General features: G+C 37.0%; 1 protein-coding gene across 2 annotated transcripts in view; it reads right to left on the bottom strand.

Annotated features, from left to right (window-relative positions):
* MAN1A1 (mannosidase alpha class 1A member 1) overlaps positions 1–20,955 on the bottom strand; it is a 136,544-nt gene that overhangs the window by 57,897 nt on the left and 57,692 nt on the right. The gene's annotated exons all lie outside the window — the stretch shown is intronic.

The following is a 20,955-nucleotide window of genomic DNA, read 5'->3' as shown; positions in this document are numbered from 1 at the left end:
AGACATATTTATAACAAATTTTATGTATTAGTAATCAACCTGTTTATCTGATGCACTACCCTGCATAGAGAAGTATGGTACAGCACATTTTCAGAGAAGAAAAATAATGCAAATAGATTTATATTTTAATATAAATACTTATGCTGGTGAAAACAAGGTAATAAAGAAATTTCTTGCCACATAAATAACATACAACTTATAAAAATTTCACTTTCTACAAACTAGCTAGAATAAAGGTTTTATTCTATGTATGAGCAGGAGAGAATATAAAACTCTGGAATAACCACATTACTATAAAGAAGCACCACACTGCCCCTCAGTTTTTTCATATGACACAGATCTCAAGAGTTCTGTGACAACAGTTCAAGATTTAGAATTAGAGTGCAAGCTATTTTGAGGGAGGTTAAGCAATTTGAAGCCAAATTATATATGGCTGGAGTCATAAAACTTTTTTGATTGATTGCATCTGAGTGCCGCAAGAAACTTGGCACGAGGCAGCTGGTAAAGATATTTGCTTGGAAATCCCTTCATAACCCATGTTAATTCTGACTTCATGGTTTACCAGTTGTGTGGATTCTACTGAGAATTAATTATGGATTTGTTATCTTCATCAAGCACATAGTTCAGTCAGTCTCTCTAAGAGTTAAAACCTTGTAGGATACTCAGAAACAGTTGGTGCAGAACACAATTATCTCCTGGTAGATTTCTTTGAGAAAAGTCAACACCAGTAACCCCACCAGGAGCATACAGTCTTTCCCTTTGTTATGCTGGGCAGTCACATTTTTTTCACCTTGCTCTGTTGAACCCAAACCTCTGCTTTACTCTTTTAGCACAAGAGAGGCCTCCTCAGACTTTCACAACATCTCATGTGATTCCAGCTAACCTTGGCATCAGCCCTGAAAGTATTAACAGGAAACAGGTTACAATGACCCTCCCAAGCAAACAGGGACCCCAAATTTCTATAAAAATGTCTATTTCACAGCAGAAAACCATATGTAAAGGGAATAGATAGTTCTTCCATACGTAAAAAGATATATACTTTACAGAATGTGGCTAAAGGTGCCACATGTACTCTTTTTCACATATGTACATAAGGACAAGAGGACATCCCCCTTTCAAACAGCCATCTGTATTCAGCCATAGCAGGGCAGCAAGGCGCAATAACTGCTGTACCTTACAGGCTGTACAAATCCTTCACTGCTAAAAAGATTACATGCAAACTTGGAAAGAAACTGTTACAATAACTGCTGCTGGACAGAAATGTAATGTTTGAATAACTTAATTAAGATTTGATGTACAACAATAATGCTTTGCTTTCAAATACTTCTACCAAATGTCACGTATTTCTTTAATTCTATTGCATTTGTTTTATAAATTAACAACCCTAATTCTTTAAAAATAAGACACCTACTACATGGAAATGGAAAAAATAATGGTTATCAAAAATAAACACATCCAATACAAAAGAGTAGGGAAACATTGGAAACATTGTCCTACATATGGATATGCAAGGAAAATGTAATATAGCCTTAGATAAGTTACAAATACCAGCATTAGAACACTCGGTGAAGCTGGGCATTCTAACTTCTTTCCTGTACAAAATACAACTCTTCTAATGTAGTAAACAGTTTTCCTAGATGACAACTAGGAAAAGAGAATATAAAAATTATTTGTAAACCGTCATACAATTTCAGAACAAGTCTTGGGGTGAAGATGTACTTCTTGTTTGCAGATTTAAAACAGGTATTACTAATGCATGCTTATGATTTTTTTTTCTGCTTCCAAAGTTAAAGAAAAAAAGTCAGCTATGGACATTGTCCAATTTGACCTCTAGCACTTTTTTAACATGGCCCTGCAACTGACTGTTAAATCACTACCTATAAAGTAGAGACATACAGACAAGGATGACAAGAATACAACATCTCTCTGAATGACTGAATGCAATAAATATCAATTTCATGCAGCAAAATTAAGCTCTCTCAGCAAGGGTAAGGAGGTGAAGATTAATAAAGGAACCATTTTATTTTTCAATTTTCAGCTCTAACAGTTAAAATATAATAAAAGGAAAACCAGATGTTGTAATTACTGCACATGGTCCACAATGTTCAGAATATTTTCCTTTTGCAGAAAATTCTAGTATTGGACAAGAAATAAATATTGTAGAGGGTAAGTTTATTAGGTTTTTTCAGATAATAAAAGTAAAGGATAGAATCATCTACCAGATATATCTGTTGCTGACATAAACTTCAATATTTTGCCAAGCCCTCATCTCTCCCCAGTATCACTCAGTAACAATTTTTCGGTAAGAAAAAAGTATAACAGTCTTAACTGGGATGCATAGAGTAAAGGAAGACATGACAGAACTCAAAAATGAGATATTACATACAATAAAGGAAAAGATCTACAGCAAAAATTCCCATCCCAGTGGCTATCTTGAAAGGCTCCATAACTTTTCCTGGCCTATCCTCATGGATGATCAGCCAGCAGGAATGAAAGCTTACTTGCACAGATTACTCCAACTGGATCAGACATGGTAGAAGCTGTCATGGTCCCACACCTGCACCCACCCCTCAGCCTACACTTAATTCTCATGGTTTAAATATTTACTTACAAGTCTAAAAGTCTATCAACCATCCCCAAGACTTCCACGACTTGCTTCATTAATTTTTCCTTTCTACATTGCATATTCTTAAGGAAGGGGAACAGTGGAGTTATTTCCCTGACATATCAGCTGTCCCTTCATGAGGTGATGCCATGAATAAGCCACACTGTCATCAATCTTCTTTTAGATTGAGGACTCAGAGGAAAGCACTGTGGCTACCCTTAAAAAGTAATAAAATCAGGCCATTAAAAATTGCACTGGCATTTAACTCAGATGTAGAAACTATACTGCAACAAAGAAAGGACTGTGATCCAGGAAAGCAAATGATAACTGAAGCTTGTCGGAAATATACAATCAGTATGTAACACTGTAAGGTTAGGTAGGATATTAAATTCTTTCTCAAGCATTTGTCTCCAACTTGATTTTCCCAGAAGACAGATTTTGGATGCAAGATAATACTTCCTTTTAAACTCAAAGTATTATTAACATTTTATAACAGGTTTATGTAAGATCCCTAATAAACTTGTATGATACTGATTCTCACTGTGCGACGGCCTTGCTTAAGAAAGTCTCCTCCATGGAATAAATACACAGACTTCTTCACACTCTGCAGTCCTACTCAAAGCTAAAATTAGCACTAAAGCAAATTAGATACTATAGTCACATAATAGGTTATACAGAAGATAAGAGTTACTACATTTTTTACTCAGACTTCTGTTATATCAGTAGGCTATGCATTATGAGTTAAAATAAGCTCAATGCTCATAGCAGCACCTTCAATGTCCTTTGGGTTACCAATCTCAAGTGCCTTAAAAACACAACAGTCTCACCAAACCCTGTGACCATTACTTTCCATCAAATGTGACCTTAACTCAGTGAGGTGCTTTTAGAAAAGCAGTTTGGGGCATGGAGGTTTTTTGTTTCTGCTTACTTTGTGTCACTGATACAAACATAGAGGTTTGGACTGTGAATTAGAGAGACAAATTTGAGATGAAAAGGGAATGTGAACTGAATGAACTAAATTTTCCAAATACTCACTTATACACACTTTAAAGCAGCTAGTCACATTCTCTACACAATCTTGTGGCATATGGAAGTCCAAGTGTGTTTTGTGATCTCTCCAATGGATTTGGAGAAAAGGTATTTTTCTTTTAAAAGAGATCATATATTCAGGACTGTGTTTCTCATCTCACAAGACACAATCAGACAATCAATCACATTTTGCAGGCTCTTGTATCCATTATCAAATCTTATTAGGAAAAACAGTGTTCTCTCAGAGAAATAAGAATCTGCCTGCAATGATGCAACTGCAGGTCTCAGACCAGATGTGTCATTTGGTGAGCACTGGCTTTCATTAGAGTGCAAGAATGTTATCTCCACTAGATAAACAAAAACATTTCCTCTTACTGAAATGACTTATTGAAAATGTTAGATTACCTCATCATAGATTTAATTGCTGCTGCTAATCAGGAAGAAAAGAAAACACAGGAAACAAAGAAGTAACTCAGAATTGCATATGAGGTACGTATAATTGAAAAAGAGCATAACACGGCACAATATCATAATTAAAATCAGCAAAAATTCTGCCTTACAAAGTCCTCTAAATGAGGGAAACCAGAAGTTAAATTTTGACATCAAAGGAAACAATCCTATTTTTTTTTCAATTGACAAAAACATTTTCTCCACTTTTCTAATTGTGTCAAATTAAGCATTTTTCATTTTTGTTTTATATTTACAGATAGAAACAGACAAGCCACTAAGTAAGATTTATTGCTTTCTTTCCTGTACCTGACTGCCTTTCCCAGTAGGGTAAGGCATGATTATTTCAGTGCAAAAGCAGGAAACAAGAGCAGAAAAATGAACAGGGACAGGCCACTTTGCTGCTCTTCAGAACACTGAATAGAAATCCTTTCAGCATAACACATGTTGATTTATGTTTAAAGCTATCTGCTAACAATGGAGAACTCTCTTATAAGAATTTGTTCCAGTACCTCCTTTGCTGAAAGACAATACTGTTTTTTGTGAAGTTTGTGTTTGATTTATTTTTACAATGGAAGATTAGAAATGCTACCAAAATTGTGGCACTCCACCTGATGTACCAGAATATTTGCAGTACTGTAAGATGAATTCTTCCACCATCTTCAGTACCAATTAATACCACACTTAAGTAGTGTCATATTATCTGAAACTATTTCCTATACAGTATTTTCCATGCTTATGACACCTGGAAAAGTTACACAGCTGCTGGCATTAATTCAGCAGCAATTACTGCTTTTACAATTACTGTCACCTTGACACTAGCAGGTGGTTTGAATCTAATTTCATGCAGTCCTCACTCTCTTCTGGCTGAGGCAAGTCAGTTATGAATTATCTGCAATACAAGGTGAGGAGACAGTTAATAACATTTGTGGAAATAAGCATTGTAATGAGTAACATCAGTGTGGTAAACATAAGGAGCTCAGTGGGCTTCATTTAGGACTGATGTAGTATTATTTATTGTATACTCAGAGACAGAAGTGCTGAGAACATATTTTGAGCATTTTCTCCTGAAGAAGACCAGATCGGAGACCAACTTGCTAGCTCTGGGCCAGCCCTGGTCCTGATGGACCTGAGCAAAACACATGTGAAATGCCACACCAATGCATGAGTCCACCTCATGTCTTCCTACCAGGACAGAGAGAAAGATAGTTAACTAAAAAAGGAGCTCTGCTCCAGGGTACATCTACAGTGTTTAAAGACCAGCCTGAGCTTATCAGCACATGCTGACACCAGAGCCAGCTTCATGCTCCTCAGCAAGAGTTTTGGGAATGCTTTCTGGTTTGTGAGTGACTCAAAACACCTTTGCCCATCTGTACTACACTGCTCAGAGCTGATCAGCCTTCTCTCAGCTTTAAGAGCAGAAGGTCACTGATGGCCAAATAGAGCAGGGCTGCCTCTCCTGGGGCTGCATCAACCTGGAGCTCAAAGGCTTGGCTCTATGTTGGAGAGACAAGGGGATGCTTCTGCACTAAACACCCTCAAGAATCCCACACTGCCTGTGCTGCCCAAGCCAAACCCACTACAGTCAGCCCAGACAGTGAAGAGATGGAAATTTAAATCATCACTATTTCCATAAAAGAATGGTGAAGGAAACAAAGTGTGCTTTAACTCCTTTACAAAGCATGGCTTGCCACACCTTCACTCAAGAACTTTGACCGGGTAGAGCAGCGTTTTATTTTATTGAGAATTTAAGCAAATCTCCTCCTCCCTTGAGATTACCCAAATGCAACTGGTCTGGTCTCTATCCCGTTGGGATACCGGCAGAGGGAGTACAAGGTAAGCTGTTATCCAGCACAGAGCAGGGTCATCCTGGAGTTAGGAGATGTCAGAAATCCCAGGAAAAGGACTTAATTATTTTTTTTTTTTTTTAACTGAGATTGGTAAATAATATCAGATTCTTACATGTCATTAAAATTCTCAAAAGCACCAAGTTTTCATACAATGCACAACAGTATCATAGCAATATAAAGCCTGAGGAACATTTCACTTAAAATTTACTATCTGCAGCTATTCCCAGAGTCCTGCTCAGCATCTGCCATCATACAGTGCTGGGCGGGAATGTATTAGAAGACAAATGGTTTTCAGTTTATAAAGCCTGGAAATTATAGATCCTGGAAGTTAAAGGGGTCTTCTACAGTAAAAGGGGACTTTCCCAGTCTAAGACTGAAAAAGACACAAACTTGTACTTGAGTGCTCAAACCTTGCAAAAGTTCCTGGTGCTCAAGAGGATGTGGTGTTTCAGGAAGATGCATTTAAGTTTCCAGCTTTTGAAAATTATTGTAGAGCTATGCAAATAACTTTACTGGAGTGATTCAGGCAGCATGTGGCATCTGTAAGCAACAATTCCATTTCACCTGCAAACTGCCAGAGCAATAGCAGTCTTTTTTACAACATGAGGAAGTAACAAACACTGGAAAACTTTTAGATTTGTACTGCCCTTTCCAGATGATTCTAGTATGCTGGCCACCAGCTTATAGAAGCAAGTTCATGTTAAAAGATGCTTATTGAAGAAATTATATTACTTTTCTGAAGGAAAGAAAATTTTAAATCCTTTCTTTTATACGATTAGATTTTTTGTTATGGTTTCACTGATGGCAAGAAAATTTATTTTCTTTTCTAGATGATTTTTGTATTAAAAAGCCATATACCGCTGTGAAGAGTCCTCTCCCATTAAAAAGACTATAGAGAACTTAATCAAATGAAAGTAACTGGATTTGTGAGTTATTTCCAGATGGAATACAAATGTGCACAGCAACAAGCACAAAACCCCTCAAGTTATCAGCAGTAGTTAGCACATGTAATTATTTCAGGTTTTTTTAAACTAAGTAAATACATTGTATTTGAAAATCTTATTTTAGGAAGGCCAGTAATAACTGGTACAAACTAGCAGAAATAAGGCAAGGCATAAACCTAAGAAATTTTAATGTACAGTAATTTATAAATATCTGACCTGCACTTTAAAATTGGAATAAAGGAATGAATTGCTAAATAACTGTATAATTAAAAAATTATACAGGAAGATTTTGTTCCAGTTATATTTAGTTATTACTTTTTTTGCTATTCATGAGTATTTATGACTGCTAACACAGACAAATTCCAAGAACAGTTTAACTGTAAGAACTTTTAGACTACAGGAGAAAAAGTAACTGCTAATTTATCTACTAATGTCAAAGAAAGCATTAGTTTTTTTTAAAGATCATGTATCCTTACCCAATTAAAACTTAGCTACAACCCACTAGTACCTGGAAAGCTCATGAACTATCTAATAGTAACTTTGTTGTGATAATTCAAGAAAAGGTGGTGCTGAATGTAGTAAACAAATGTTAACAAATGCCTGTAATAAAAGGAACTTGTTATTTATTAAAGCCTTTGAGAATTCCTCACCCCAAACTCAGGGCAGCCTTCATTTTTCAAGAGGAGCAATACACAGTGTGAGTTGGATTTGTTGCATATGTGCTGGCAGCTGGCCCCCAAGGCCCAAACCCTGGGTAACAAGGCTCGTGCCTACAGAAGCTGTGCTCAAATCAAGATTCTCAAATCCCACACCACCACAAATAAATTATGAAACAGCTCACTGTCTGTGAATCAGCATCAAAGATCTGACATGTCTTGTGCCCTGTCAGCAATGGCAAGCCTGGAGCCCCAGGTCTCCAGTCAAATAAAGCTTGGTTTCCAGTAAGGGCAGATGGCAAGCTCACAGGCATTAAAACCATCAACAACCCAAGATGGAGGACTGAGCCCACACCTAAGAGCTAGCTGAAGTTTTAAATTTATTTTTTTACATGATATCCACATAACTGAAACAGGATATTAACCCACCATAGTGGATATTAACACATGGATCAACACATGTCCTGCTCTGACAAGAGGCAGCACTCCAAGAAGCACCATACAACAGCACAACTATAATAGGAAGAGATGTTAGCACTAGAAATCTCCATCCTAGAACCCCTCCATCCTCAACAAAACAAATCCTCTCAAGCCTGCAGAAGTCTAATATTCAACTGCTTGGATGCTGATGAGACACTCTAAGCCCTAGAGTGAACTCATACACTAGGCAAGAATGTCAAAGGGACAAAACATGTTCTCAGGTCTTCTTACACTTAAGATGATATATGTATTTGAAAATGTACCTAAGCAAATATGAATGGAATTAAAAATATGACATATACAATGAGAACTCATTATACATTTTGAAGCGATAAAGAAAACATCTGGATGTCATCTTAGAAGTTTTTCCTGATTAAGGAAACTGCTGCCTTAGTAAAATTACTCACATCCACTGGTAGTGAAGAGTATCTTTTAGCACAATTCCTCTGTTAAGCCACAAGCATCTGCTTCCTAATTTTCTTTTTATTTAATCCTGTGTACCCATCCCAAGTGCTGCAACAACAAATTTAAATAGCTGTCTCATTTTCCATCTTGCAAGCTATCATATCTAAACAAAGAATGGCACTTTGCATATGAAACTCTGCTTTCAAGCAGGTGACCATTGAGAGGTGATTTGCAACACCATCTGTGTGAAAGCAGGGAGTAGGATGGAGGAGCCTAATAAACTTTGCACAGTGAATCAGTAATTACATACTTAATGTAGCATAAAGTGCTAACAGAAGATTCATTCCTGGCCTTGTAAATTCTACTGTATCTTTTAATTCCGATACCATTAAGTGATTTAGTGCCTTCACTCTAAAGTATGTTCCTAGACCACAGTAGCAGACATGGAGGAGGCTAAAATCACTCTGCCTAGGTAAAGGATATTCTATTTGGTTTATAATGTTAAATGAACAGCATATGGAGAGCTGTTTGTTTCAGTCAGCGTTACAAGATACTTGCTTTTTCTAAATGGAAAGAGTTTTAAATGATGCTTATCAAATATACAAGTATGACAAATAGCACCTACAGAGCAAACCTGGTCTGCTCACTAAGGAAACAGAAAAAAACCCCAACCTACTCTGCCTTTTTGCTCTTGTCCTGCTCAAAAAATTTTCCCCAATCATCACATAGTCTCAATCTGACACCATCACAGGTATTTTAAATCAGGTATTTATATTCCTCAGAAACCAGTATTCAAATGTTTTAAATTTATATTAATAGTGTCCTCAGACCAGGTAGCACAGAGTACATTTTCCTCAGCCAGCTCAGAGTATGCTCTACCTGGAAAGAGTTACTCCTGTTGCTGTACAATTGTTGTGGGTCTACAGCAGTAGAGCTGTGGTCCTGAGAAAGGAAGGGTTTCCTTTTCCCTAATGTTTTCTGATAAAGTGGGTTGTGTTTTCATGAAAATACAAGTGAAAGTTCATAGAATCACAGAATGACTGAAGTTGGCAGGGACCTCAGTTACTCATCTGGTCCAACCCCCTTACTCAAGCCAGACTATCTAGTACCAGTTGCCCAGGAATGTGTCCAGAGGCTTTTGAATATCTCCAAGAATGGAGACTCCACAATCTCTCTGGGTAACAGAGTGCACTTGGTCACCCTCACAGTAAAAACATGTTTCATGATGTTCAGAGGCAATCTCTCATGTTTTAGTTGCCAATGAAAGTTGGCATGTTACACATACACTGTGGCACAGCATTAGGGCATGTCTAGTCCTACATGACTTTTGCCCAAACTATAGCTTCAGTAAACAGTGGAACAAACTATTCATCATCAATAGTCTCCTCTTATAAGGTAGTAGGTGGCTTGTTTTAGGAAGTAAGAAGTTAATTATTAATAACAATAATAAGAACTACTAGTAACTAGGGAGCTACTTAGAACACAGTTGACAAAAGGATTTGGACAAGGAACAAAGAAGGATGAGAATCTAAAGTGACAAGTTTGAACACCAAAGTTTTAAAAAACAATTATGATGATGGGCAGAGAATAACAGAGATCCAGCCTTTACATAGTCTTCATTAAACACAAAAAGCTTAAGGACCCTCATTTGCACTGAAGTTTACTCTCATGTCATTTACCAGAGATCCTCTGCTCCTCTTCATACATGGGCAATTCTATTGAACATTAATTTGGTGAGTTCATGGGCACAAGAAAAGTAAATTAAAAATATATTTTAGAGTTTTTCAGAGTGTTTCTTCTACTCTTTAAACACATATCAAATATAATTAATATAAGATGAAAATTAAAGTTGTATATTAAGGCTGTCCCCTGTTAAAACAGTAACAGTAAAGCACTTATTTTAATCCTTATACTAGTACTGAAGTCTGCACAGGAATTTCCAGACTTTGTCATCTCAGATACTGGAAACATCATAAACGTTAGATTTACAGCATGGATCACTTCAGAGCAAGCCATTTGATCATAAAAATTTCTCAATGATCTTTCTCTGATACCAGCAGCTACAGATTATTTCTGTTTCCCTTTTAGATATATGGAAAAGGAAACAAAAGGTTAATCTGTTCTGTCCCTTACTGTCTAAGCAGTTTTTCAGACTACAAGTAAATATTGATGACTGTGACAACCACTAACATCATAGAAACTGATTCTTTCATTTATTTTGGTAAATTCCATTAAAAAGGTATGACTGAGAAGGTGCCACATGGGTAAATTCACCGTGGATTTGAAAGTGCCCAAGCAGCTTTGCTTGATTTCAATAGGTGAATTCTTAAACACTGGGAGTTGCGCTGATGGTGCATTCCTAAGTTATTCTTCAGGGGGGAGGAACATGTTAAAATTTAGTATGCTCTGCAGGTTCCTTCCTCCACAAGACTTCTGACACACCACCTATCTAGCATTCAATTTATGTATCGTAACAAGAAAAAACTTCTTTTGTATAGCAGGAAAAGATGATGATGGTTTCTTAATTCAGTGATGCTTTCTTATTGTTGAGATTTCCCTGAAAGACAGCAGTCGCTGAATTGTCGGAAGAATAACAGGCATACCCAAATGAACCTAAATAAAGTGCTTCTGTATTTTCCTTAAATTAAATAAAAGAAATGTCAGCTCCCTTGTAGCTCTTTTTATGTAAGCTAAACAGGAGGCTTCAAGAGAGAACTATGATTTAAGAAGCTGCTTTTATGTTGTAAGTTAAATCATCAGACAGACTAATTCAGTGCTTTCTGTTTACTGTAAGACTATTTCTCTTACTGGACAGGCTATAAAACTAAAGTGACTAAAATATCAGGAGGCAAGTAGATGTTTCCAATTCCTAAGCATCAAAACCAACTGCTTTAACTGAAGAGCAGTGCTGCCAGCTAGTCATAAATTCATGAGCAATTCAATGGCTTCTCTGAATTCCCTGCAGTTAAAACTTTTTTAAACATTAAACCTCAAAATCCTTCCTAAACTAAACAAGAAGATATTATCTCCAAAGAGTAACATTATTTTTTAATGCAGTGTATATTTGGAGTTAATAATGGTCAGAAGTATTAATGAAGATTTCAAGTATGCATGCTAGCATATAAAGGTACCATTACATTGCTTTCCAGACCCATACTACTTACCAAGGGGAAAGAAAAAAAGACATAGGATTCAAATACTCCCCATTTTTACCAAAACTCATAGCTTTAGTGTTTTATTTTTCTGTTTGACTGAACACTTCACAGAGCCATTGTTTATGAGAATACTTTGCAGGTTTCACTAAATCATTTTTATATTTGAGGGTATTCAAATTAAAACCTTATAGTCTCTTAACTGTAATTTCCAGTTGGAACTATACATAGAAAGATTCTTAAAAGCGTGATTTGGAAGAGGGGCATCTTAGCACCAGCAACACTCTTGTAGCACTTCTATAACCAACTGTTATAGTCTGTCTGTCTACGAAAAAATGCCTGAGCAAGGAGCTTATCTTGCTATCTCGATCAATTTTTACTTTTGGCCCTGGGTCAGTTAATGACCCTATTAACTTAACACACAACCTTCATGCAAATCAGAAGGTCTGCCCAGACATATCGAGCCCCAGCCCATAGTGTCCTGCAGCAGCATGGCAACATTTGCCCAGAGCATCTCAGCAGTTATTGATCTTCCCTGGAAGCAAGAAGATTGTTTGCTCTTCCCTCTAGAACATAAAAGGGGAAAAAGCAACTCTGGAGAGAAAAGACTGAGCACAGACTGAACGATGTTTGTAAGACATACCCTGCAAGCAGATGATGAGAAGGTTTGAGTTATTCACTGTTTTTGCATGATAAAAGGAAAAAGATAGAAATTGCCTGTATATTTTGAACAGGGTTTTTTTAAGAACAAGTTGGGGAAAATAGCATCCTTTAAGAAACGGCATTGTGAGAGGCAGATTTTGTTCTGCAGCTGTTGGTTTGAAGAAAACAAAAGAGTTTTCAAAGAAGCATGGAAGAGAATTAAATTTACAGCATATCCTTTACACATGATGATCCTGGGGATCTGCCGGACTGTAAAATTATGTAGTCATGCTTGCAAAAATTAAGGACAACTTGCCCCTCAAGGGACAACACAACTTTAAAGCACTAACTGGACTGAACCAGCTCCCAAAAACAACTAGTGTGGCTATTTTGCTTAGCCTGCAAAAGCAGACGACTGCCTAAAGGCTGAAAAAGAAAGAAACCAGACACATCTAGTTCTTCAGATTAAATACTTATGTGGCCTTTTCAGTAGTTCAATATATCTGAATCATAAGAAACAATGGAACTGGCCCTTGATGTCAGAAGGAAGATTGCTTTCTGTTAATTGAAGATTGGCTCTACTCCAGGAACACTGCTGCTGGAATGATCTTCCCTTATTTGCTTTAGAATTTTCCCAGTTTACATAAGGCTGGGGTTTTGTGTAGTTAAAATAAGCTTTTGAGCCCTCATGTAGCTGAATTACAAGAGCCCCTTCATACTGCACTGACTTAGCTACTATATGAAGGTGTTATCAAGGTCAGGTGGGTTACTGTAAGCAATCAAAGGTGTTGAGTGAAGAATATCAGAACTGAACACATCACACATAATCCAAGTTCTTCAGAACATCTTACCACCACCTGGCCTCTCTTACGCCTTACTAGAAAATTGAACAGTAAAATAGCTGACCAGCTAACACCTGTGGGAATAAGTGCAATAGTTGTTGACAAAGGACTTGCAATATAAACAGTAGGTTAATAAACTGAATCTGCTATTTAAATACACCTTGAACTATATTTCTTTCAAGGAAGCATATGAGACATATTAAACACTGGCAGTACATACTGCTCCTTTTTTTACCTTTCAAATCTTAATGAGTTCTGGTTCATCCTCTTGCCATTTTTTGACTAAAAAAAGTTTGCAGTTTGCCCATTTCTGTGCACTTAGCCACATGCAAGATGATCTCATATTAATTTATTTGAGGACAACAAAGATTTCTCTTCCAAATGCTTCAGGACAGCTCTATTTAGGGGAAAACACCTGCCACAACCCCAAATTACCCTTGGCATCTGTTGTGCTGGAAGTGGAACAGGATTTTTCATATGAACATCTCTTCCAAATTCCCTCTCAATCATTTGCACACAGGGTGCAAATACAGCCTGCATATGTCAGAGGCAAGCTTTTGGCACAGGAGAGACAGGAACTGCACTCATTTATCAACCACAACATTTATCAACATTACTAAAGTGTTGCATTTCTACAAAAAATTGACAAACAAATAGCACATGGACCCCTGCAATTTCTGAATGAGCTGGTGAAAGGCTGCTTTCCTATCTTTCCTCTCAAATCTTTCAGATTTCTGTTGTTTTAAAAAGCACAAACAATAGATCCTGCAAAACAAACAAACAAAACCACTGGGCAATTAGCACTCTGTAATTTAATCTGAAGAGCTCATGCTAACCTAAAGCCAGTTAACTTTGTTTGTATCTGTTTCAGGTTTGATCTCCTGAGCAAGATGTATGGCTAAATCCAAAAACGACTAAAAGAATATCTGAATTCTGCAGCAAAGCTGCCATTATCTGTACCTATTGCTGGAGGCATGAAGGGCATGCAAGAACAGCAATGATGTCTGCTTCTGAATTCAAACATTCCATTTCCTCAATGATTTTCAGTTAGCTAGAAGCAGCAGGAATTGTACAAAGCACAAAGTGGGGTTTTGTAATGAATCTCTAATCTGATCCTTAAAACAGCAAATTGGATGAGGAGCTTTCCCAATTTTATCATAGAGTTCTATTCACTTGTTTGTATTTAAAATACGTAAAATTACTTAACACTTAAATATTCCTTAATACAAGTAATTTAAATTTTTGCAAAAAAGATACAGAAGTAAAAGGATTCTTTGCTAAAGGCAGATTTGAGAATCTGATGGAATGTCTCAGTGGTTGCCAACAGAATGAAAAACACAGCAATCTTCCACTGGATGGTTTATGCTTTTATCTTCTCTAAGCTAGTAAGGAAAGGAAAGTATCATCTACTTAACTCTCAGCTTAATGAAAAATAAGCTCTGGATCTGACTTAGTTGGTGGAGACAGAGCACAGGATGGAATCTTAAATAAACTAGCAAAACATTGTGAATAACTCAGATGAAGACATGAAGTTACTTCAGGCATGTATTAATCTTACCTGTACTTTTTGGGCTAAAAAAACCCCAATACAGTACAATAATTCAGAAACATTTATTACTTATCATATAATTGAACTTTTATAATACATCTACAGAGAGAACATATTTTCCTAAGTATTTTATATAGCCTAGAACTAAAGAGTATAAATCAAATGCTGATCTAGTCCCACTGTCAGCATCAACTGATATTTTTATGTTGCTTTCATTTGCAGAAATAAGGCAGATTCTTGGCTGTAAAATTATATATGTTTTTTTCTCTAGACAGAATATTTGCAATATTCTGAGCACCACTTGCAAATGACTCCACAGAACCGTGTATTTAACCCTGTGTTGTATATTTTCTATTAAATTTGCACTACAGGACAATCCTACTAACTCTTCAGGCAATATGTTTTTACTCTCTCCCTTTATTCTGCTTTATTATTGCAATTGCATTTGCTGCTGCAAAATGACAGAACTGAATACTGAGATAAATAAACAAACATTCTGGAGACTGAACTCCTTTGAAGAAGCATGGAGACTCTGGACAGACTGTTAACAGCATAACATACCATTTCTTCTGCATAGTATATTAACTCACAAGCAAACAATTCTTCTTTCAAGTCTATCTAGTGCTGCTACCCAAAAGGAAAGCACCCACACTGGTACTTCTGGTAGACATGCCCTCTCCAACTGTTCTGTAGAACCACAATCAAGTTAAACTGGAGGACTTGGTTGAGATCCAAATCTTCAGAGCAAACAAACCATCTCTCTCTCAGCTGCTTGAATTCTACTTAATAATACAGCTCACAAGCTCATGTCAAACACACCAGCTGTTACAATTGCAAACAAATAATAGTTGTCCCTTTTAACAGTTCGTGAGCTTTATAGCATCAGACTATAGCAATCTGGACATAAGCAAGGATTTTTGCTTAATGTAAGGAGCAATAAAGTATTTCTGTTCAGTTATTTCTCAAGTCAAGGCATGAATGCAAAAAAAAAATCACATAAGTTTGCCATCAGAAAAAAACAATTATTTTTATTTTTTTGAAGCTCCCCAAACAAACCACATAAGAGAAACCACCGAATGTGGTTGTGTATAGGCCAGAGTTCTAAACTCATGTTTCTCAGATCAAACCCAGGGCTCTGGCAGCTGGCTTCATCAGAGATTAGTAGGCTTAGGTACCACAGCTGCAGCAGGCTATCTCCATAACTGCTGTTACCCTGCTGCGGGTATTCATGCTGATTGCAGGCATCTAAAAGAGAAACATAGCCACTGCTGAACTCCAGCAGACAGCAGTTCACTGAATTAATGTAAATTGCCACTATTTTACCTTTAAGTTAGTAGACCAGCCCCAAAGGCCTTTATTATGAGGCACAAAAATTGTTTGTGATGGCAGCTGTGTGCCTGGTGTAGAGGTGTCAGAGGCTTCACAAGTCTTCAGATTCTCAGAGCTGAGCAAGAGTTACCAGTCAGGGTACGAATACATGGTATCAGTAATTCCAAAGCAGAGAGGCAAGAGAAGACCAAGAAGCAAAATATGAGTAAGTCCAAGACTAAAAATGAGCATATTTTTTACTATTCTTTGAAGTTTCCTCAGCAATATGCGTGGGGCCAGATTGAGGCAGAGTTGCACAGAGAAGCTGAGCAAGTAACATTGGCAGAAAGAGAATGGGAGTATTAGGAATAAGGAAGCTTCTGGAGCATAGGGAACCTATTTAACAGAGATGGGTTTCATCAACAGTGACAACATAATTGCACTGCAGGAATTTAAGAGACAGAAATAGAAGACTGAAGGGCAGTCTGCTTGGAACAGCAGAAGAAAAGTCTACATCAAGGAAAAACTTAAGAGTCAAGGTTATCTCCAGAATGTGAATACACAGGGATTCTGTAGTACATTTTGGTGCTGCCAGGACAGAAAGAGATCTATTAAAGGTGCTGAAGAGAATTAAATACTAATGGAGATTGTAGACTGAGATTATGGGAAACAAGAGATTTTAAATCCTCTGTCCCTGAATTGGCTGTTAAGCACTATATGCTTTTATACACTATAATGACAGCTTCTTGCAGACACTCAAGAGTCTGTAAGAGGAAAAAGTAGCACTTGACTCAGTTTGAGATATTACTGTCTAACAGAGGCCACATTCTTCAATTCAACATGTTGTCATAAAAGGCTCACTTTGGTAGTATTTCAGCTTTGACAAAGAATCGAGAGTACCAGCTGAAATGAACTTGGAAAGAAACAGCCAAATGGGTAAAATATTTGGAGATGACTTGGGGGATAAAAGATAAGGTTCAGAGTCACAAGATTCTCAAATCAAAAAGCGCAGATGACCTCTGTCTTCTTTTGGTGTGACTGTATAGAAGGTAATTAAAAACAGAAGTACAGTTTACGTGTACAGAAACTGGTAATGTCTGACAAGTTAAATGAAAAAAAAAAATTACTAAGGCTAGAAGTAAAGTTTTAAGTTAAACAATGAAAAGAAAAACATGAGGCCAGCCAGAAAGCCAGGAGGAGCAAATAAGAGATGTCTCTGTAAAAGAGACAGTGCATGAAACAAAGTCATTGCAGAAAAGCTAGATTTGCTCCAGTGTTCAATCCTGAAGAGCCCTAGGCACGTTGCCATGCAAGGAGATTCTCAAAACAACAATTCTAATATTTAATATTCACTAGTGAGGCTGGAATAGGTGACTTCTTGAGGTCCCTTCCATGCTGAGTGACTCCAGGAGTCTATGAAATACAGGAGTTAAAAAGAATCATAAATTCATAAAAATGAAACAAATAATCAAGATCAATTCAGAGCTCTGAAGGAACTAAAACATACCACTGAAGTACTGATGTATCACTTAAAGTGGCAGCAGATGGATAGTAGGTGGCAAGCAGGACCCAAATCTGAAAACAGGGCTGCACAAATCTACAAGCAATTGCAGCCTTCTAGTTTCTACCAAACAGGGAATTCTACTGGCAGGCAGTCTGTGAAGGTGTTTAAGGAGGAGTTAAGTGGCATTTGCAAAGAAGTGATCAAGGTGATACAGTATGCCTGGAGTTTCAAACAGCATTAGAAATCAAGCTTCCAAGACATAAAAGCAAAGTCCTCTTGTTAATTAGTGCCAAGTTAAGTGAAAGGAAGCAGGAGATAAAACATTCAGTCAATTCTCACACTGGTGGGATATGATCCTGAAGGCATCTATACCGGAACTTAAATTCATAATTTGCATAAATAAGCTGATACCTTTGTACAAATGGCAAACTTCATGCTCCTACTATTCAGATTGCTAAATGATGAATTATATTTTTTGTATTTATGGAATTTAAATATTCACTTTGAAAGGAGAGCTCTACACGAGAGGGAGAGCCAGCTAAAATAGCTGGTTAAATTCTGAAGTATGTCCAAGCATATTATGAAGTCAGCAATGTTTTGTGGTCATCCTGGGAAAGTCAGCTCTAGATCAACAGCATCTGCATCATTATTTTGTCTGCTCCTCATTAATAAGACAGCACTACCATCAATGAGAGATGGAAATTTTAATTGGGCAGTGACTAAGTCTGAAGTCAGACAGGATGCCAAGATCATCAACTGAGGTTGAATAGCAGCACTGTAACTCATATGCTAAATGCAGATATAAACTAATCACTTTTTTTTTCTTCCCATTTTTTCCTTCTTATTTCTAAGAGTTGGTAGAGACTAATAGATGAAACACAGGAAATCCAATATTTACCACCATGGCAAACATTTTGCTGTGGTTTTTTATTCTGTCATCCTGATCAAGATAAATTTGTGTTCCTAAAAATAGGATATACTGAACAAGTAAAAAAAAATAGAGACCAAAAAAAACCTCTGTCACATTGTTGCTTAAAGTCAGGAAGAGAAAAGGCAATTTGAACACCAGTATTAACTCTATTCTGTCTTTTCCAGTGACATTGCTTATCTTTAGTCCTAGAATGGAGGCACTCACTTTATACGTGAAGAACAGCTGCTGAATCCAAACTATTTTAACACCTGAACAACCTTACCCCATTCAAAAACTGGAAAAGCTTCCAAGGAATCCATGAACTTATCAGCTGGATCTGAAACTCACATGCTCCTTATTCACCTCAGAGCACTGCGGATTTAATATTTTGCTACTCATACAAACACCAATTGCAAAAGCTCCTTCTATTTCTGCCCAGGCAATGCATTCCCAGGCTGTGGAAGAGTCCCATTAACACACAGCTTTAGCTGTACCTATAAGAACCAGCTATCAGTAAACCAGAACCATCCAGATCAGTCTTTAAGCTTGTATATTCCTATTCTATGGTTTACACTTACCCTATTACAGGCTTCTCCAGATACTTTCATACAAATAAACAACCAAACAAAAAATCAATTCTAACACTGCTTTAAAGGAGCCAGGTTGATTCGTAATAACCCCTTAGAGCTATTGACTCATGCATAAATGAGTCAATTTAAAAAAGAGCCCTCCTTTAAATATTACCTGTCTTGAAACCAAGTTATTTTGTATTTGTAGCTGTTTTACAAATGAAATTTGATATTTGGCTGAAATTCTTTCTAGCTCACGCTTAAATAGAAATCATAAAATGGAAAGAAATGTGGCTGAAAGTGTGTGACACTGTTGTAGCACTTTTAGACATTTCATAGTAATTCTAGTAAGACAGATGTTCTAGAAATTTTAATAGAATGCATCTCATCTCTATTTGCAAGTAAGAACCACACAGTTAGCAAGAGGCAAAGTATTCAATTGTTAATTTTAAAATTATTCACATTGGTGCCTTTATCTAAAGGAACTGTTATGTGAGAAGGATGTTTTAGGAGCTACTCAATGTGATAGCATATTCTTTAATCATGATTAGTTAGACTTACAAATGATTATGGAATGTACAGTATGTTGCAGCTTTGGGTCATTACCCATGGAAATGTAATTCAGAAGTACAAACAATAATTATTTCTGTCACTGCTTTTACTGAAACAAAGCTTTCTTTAATTAGGATATTGATAAGTGTGTAGAGCAAATATAAGATTTTTAAACAGTTAATCTGATAAAGAATAAAATGAGCTTTTAACTGAGATGGATTAATCCTCCAAACAGCCTGCACACAGGTTGTTCTGCCTCCTTAGGAACACTCACTAATATAATGGACTAAAGGATGATTAAATATGTAGTTCCTATGGTGGCAGACTCTGAGGACCTGCCAGCACCTGCCAGCAGCAGCAGTGAAGGACAGACCCATGCGAGATGGGAAACCTCACCCTTGCTGCAGGGCTCCCCTGCCTTCTGAAGGGCTGCATCCCTCTCCTCCCACAGGCAGCAGCTGGATATTGCTTCAGTGGCTTGGATTTAGGGTATAGATTGGGAAATGTCCCCCGAATCTCATAAAGGCAGAGAATGCTAGGCTGCACTTTTGAAACCACTGGGACAACTGTTAGTTTAGGAACATCATTCTGTGTTGGACAACAGACGATTATTAATGAGTACGATAACCAGTGGCAAGCCTGAACAGTGTTTTTCCCATCTTGGAAGAAGTCAGGACTGTCTTTAATCAAATACATAATTTTAGTGTTTAGGGGCCCATTTTACTTTCATTAATGAATTAATTCATTCTTAGAACAGACATTACCACCCAAATATTCTTCTGAAAAAAGTTTAGTTAATTATGCATTGTGTGGAACACCTATTGTTTCAAATATTTCATTTCATTTGAACAACAGAGTTTTAGTTGAGCAACAGTGTTGCTCACTAGTCCAAGAGGTGGTGGTAAAACTGCCTCTTTAAAGGTGAAGGAATGGTTGAATAGCAACGACTAGGTGTTATTTAGGAGAAACTATATGCAATGATTGAAAGTGAGTGACAGAAGATATAAACCATCATCATGTATGTGAAATCAACAACGCTGATGACAAATGGTTCAGACAGTTCTTGGCAGACAACTGCTGCTTGTTGTAAAAGCTCACATGCAGTCCTCTACCAGCTCCTTAACTGCCAAGAAGCTTCCTCTTCTTCAGTCAGAACCAGTTAATTAAAATGTAGAAATAGCTTATACTGTGAAAGTTCATTCCTCTTTGTGAGAAGTAGATCTGCAGTGAAAGATGCAACTATTTAATGGCAGAAGGAAATACTTTTGATTCTATTGACCTTCAAATATGAGTTACTGTAGGACAAGTTATTTCCTTCAAGAGTCAGAGATGGAACACTAAGTAAAACAACTTCCAGTAAAGATGAAGAAGGCAGCTTTCAAGCACCTCAGTCTTCTTCCATTACTGCTAAGTGTTAATTTGAAATGGGTCTAAGTCAATTTTTTTCCAGAAAATTAGAAGATAGTTAAAAAACCTGCATCTTTTAAAGCATTAATGTCTTTTCAATGCCA

Source organism: Calypte anna, chromosome 3, assembly GCF_003957555.1.
Source record: "Calypte anna isolate BGI_N300 chromosome 3, bCalAnn1_v1.p, whole genome shotgun sequence".
Taxonomy (NCBI): Eukaryota; Metazoa; Chordata; class Aves; order Apodiformes; family Trochilidae; genus Calypte; species Calypte anna.
This window is presented reverse-complemented; position numbering and strand designations above follow the sequence as displayed.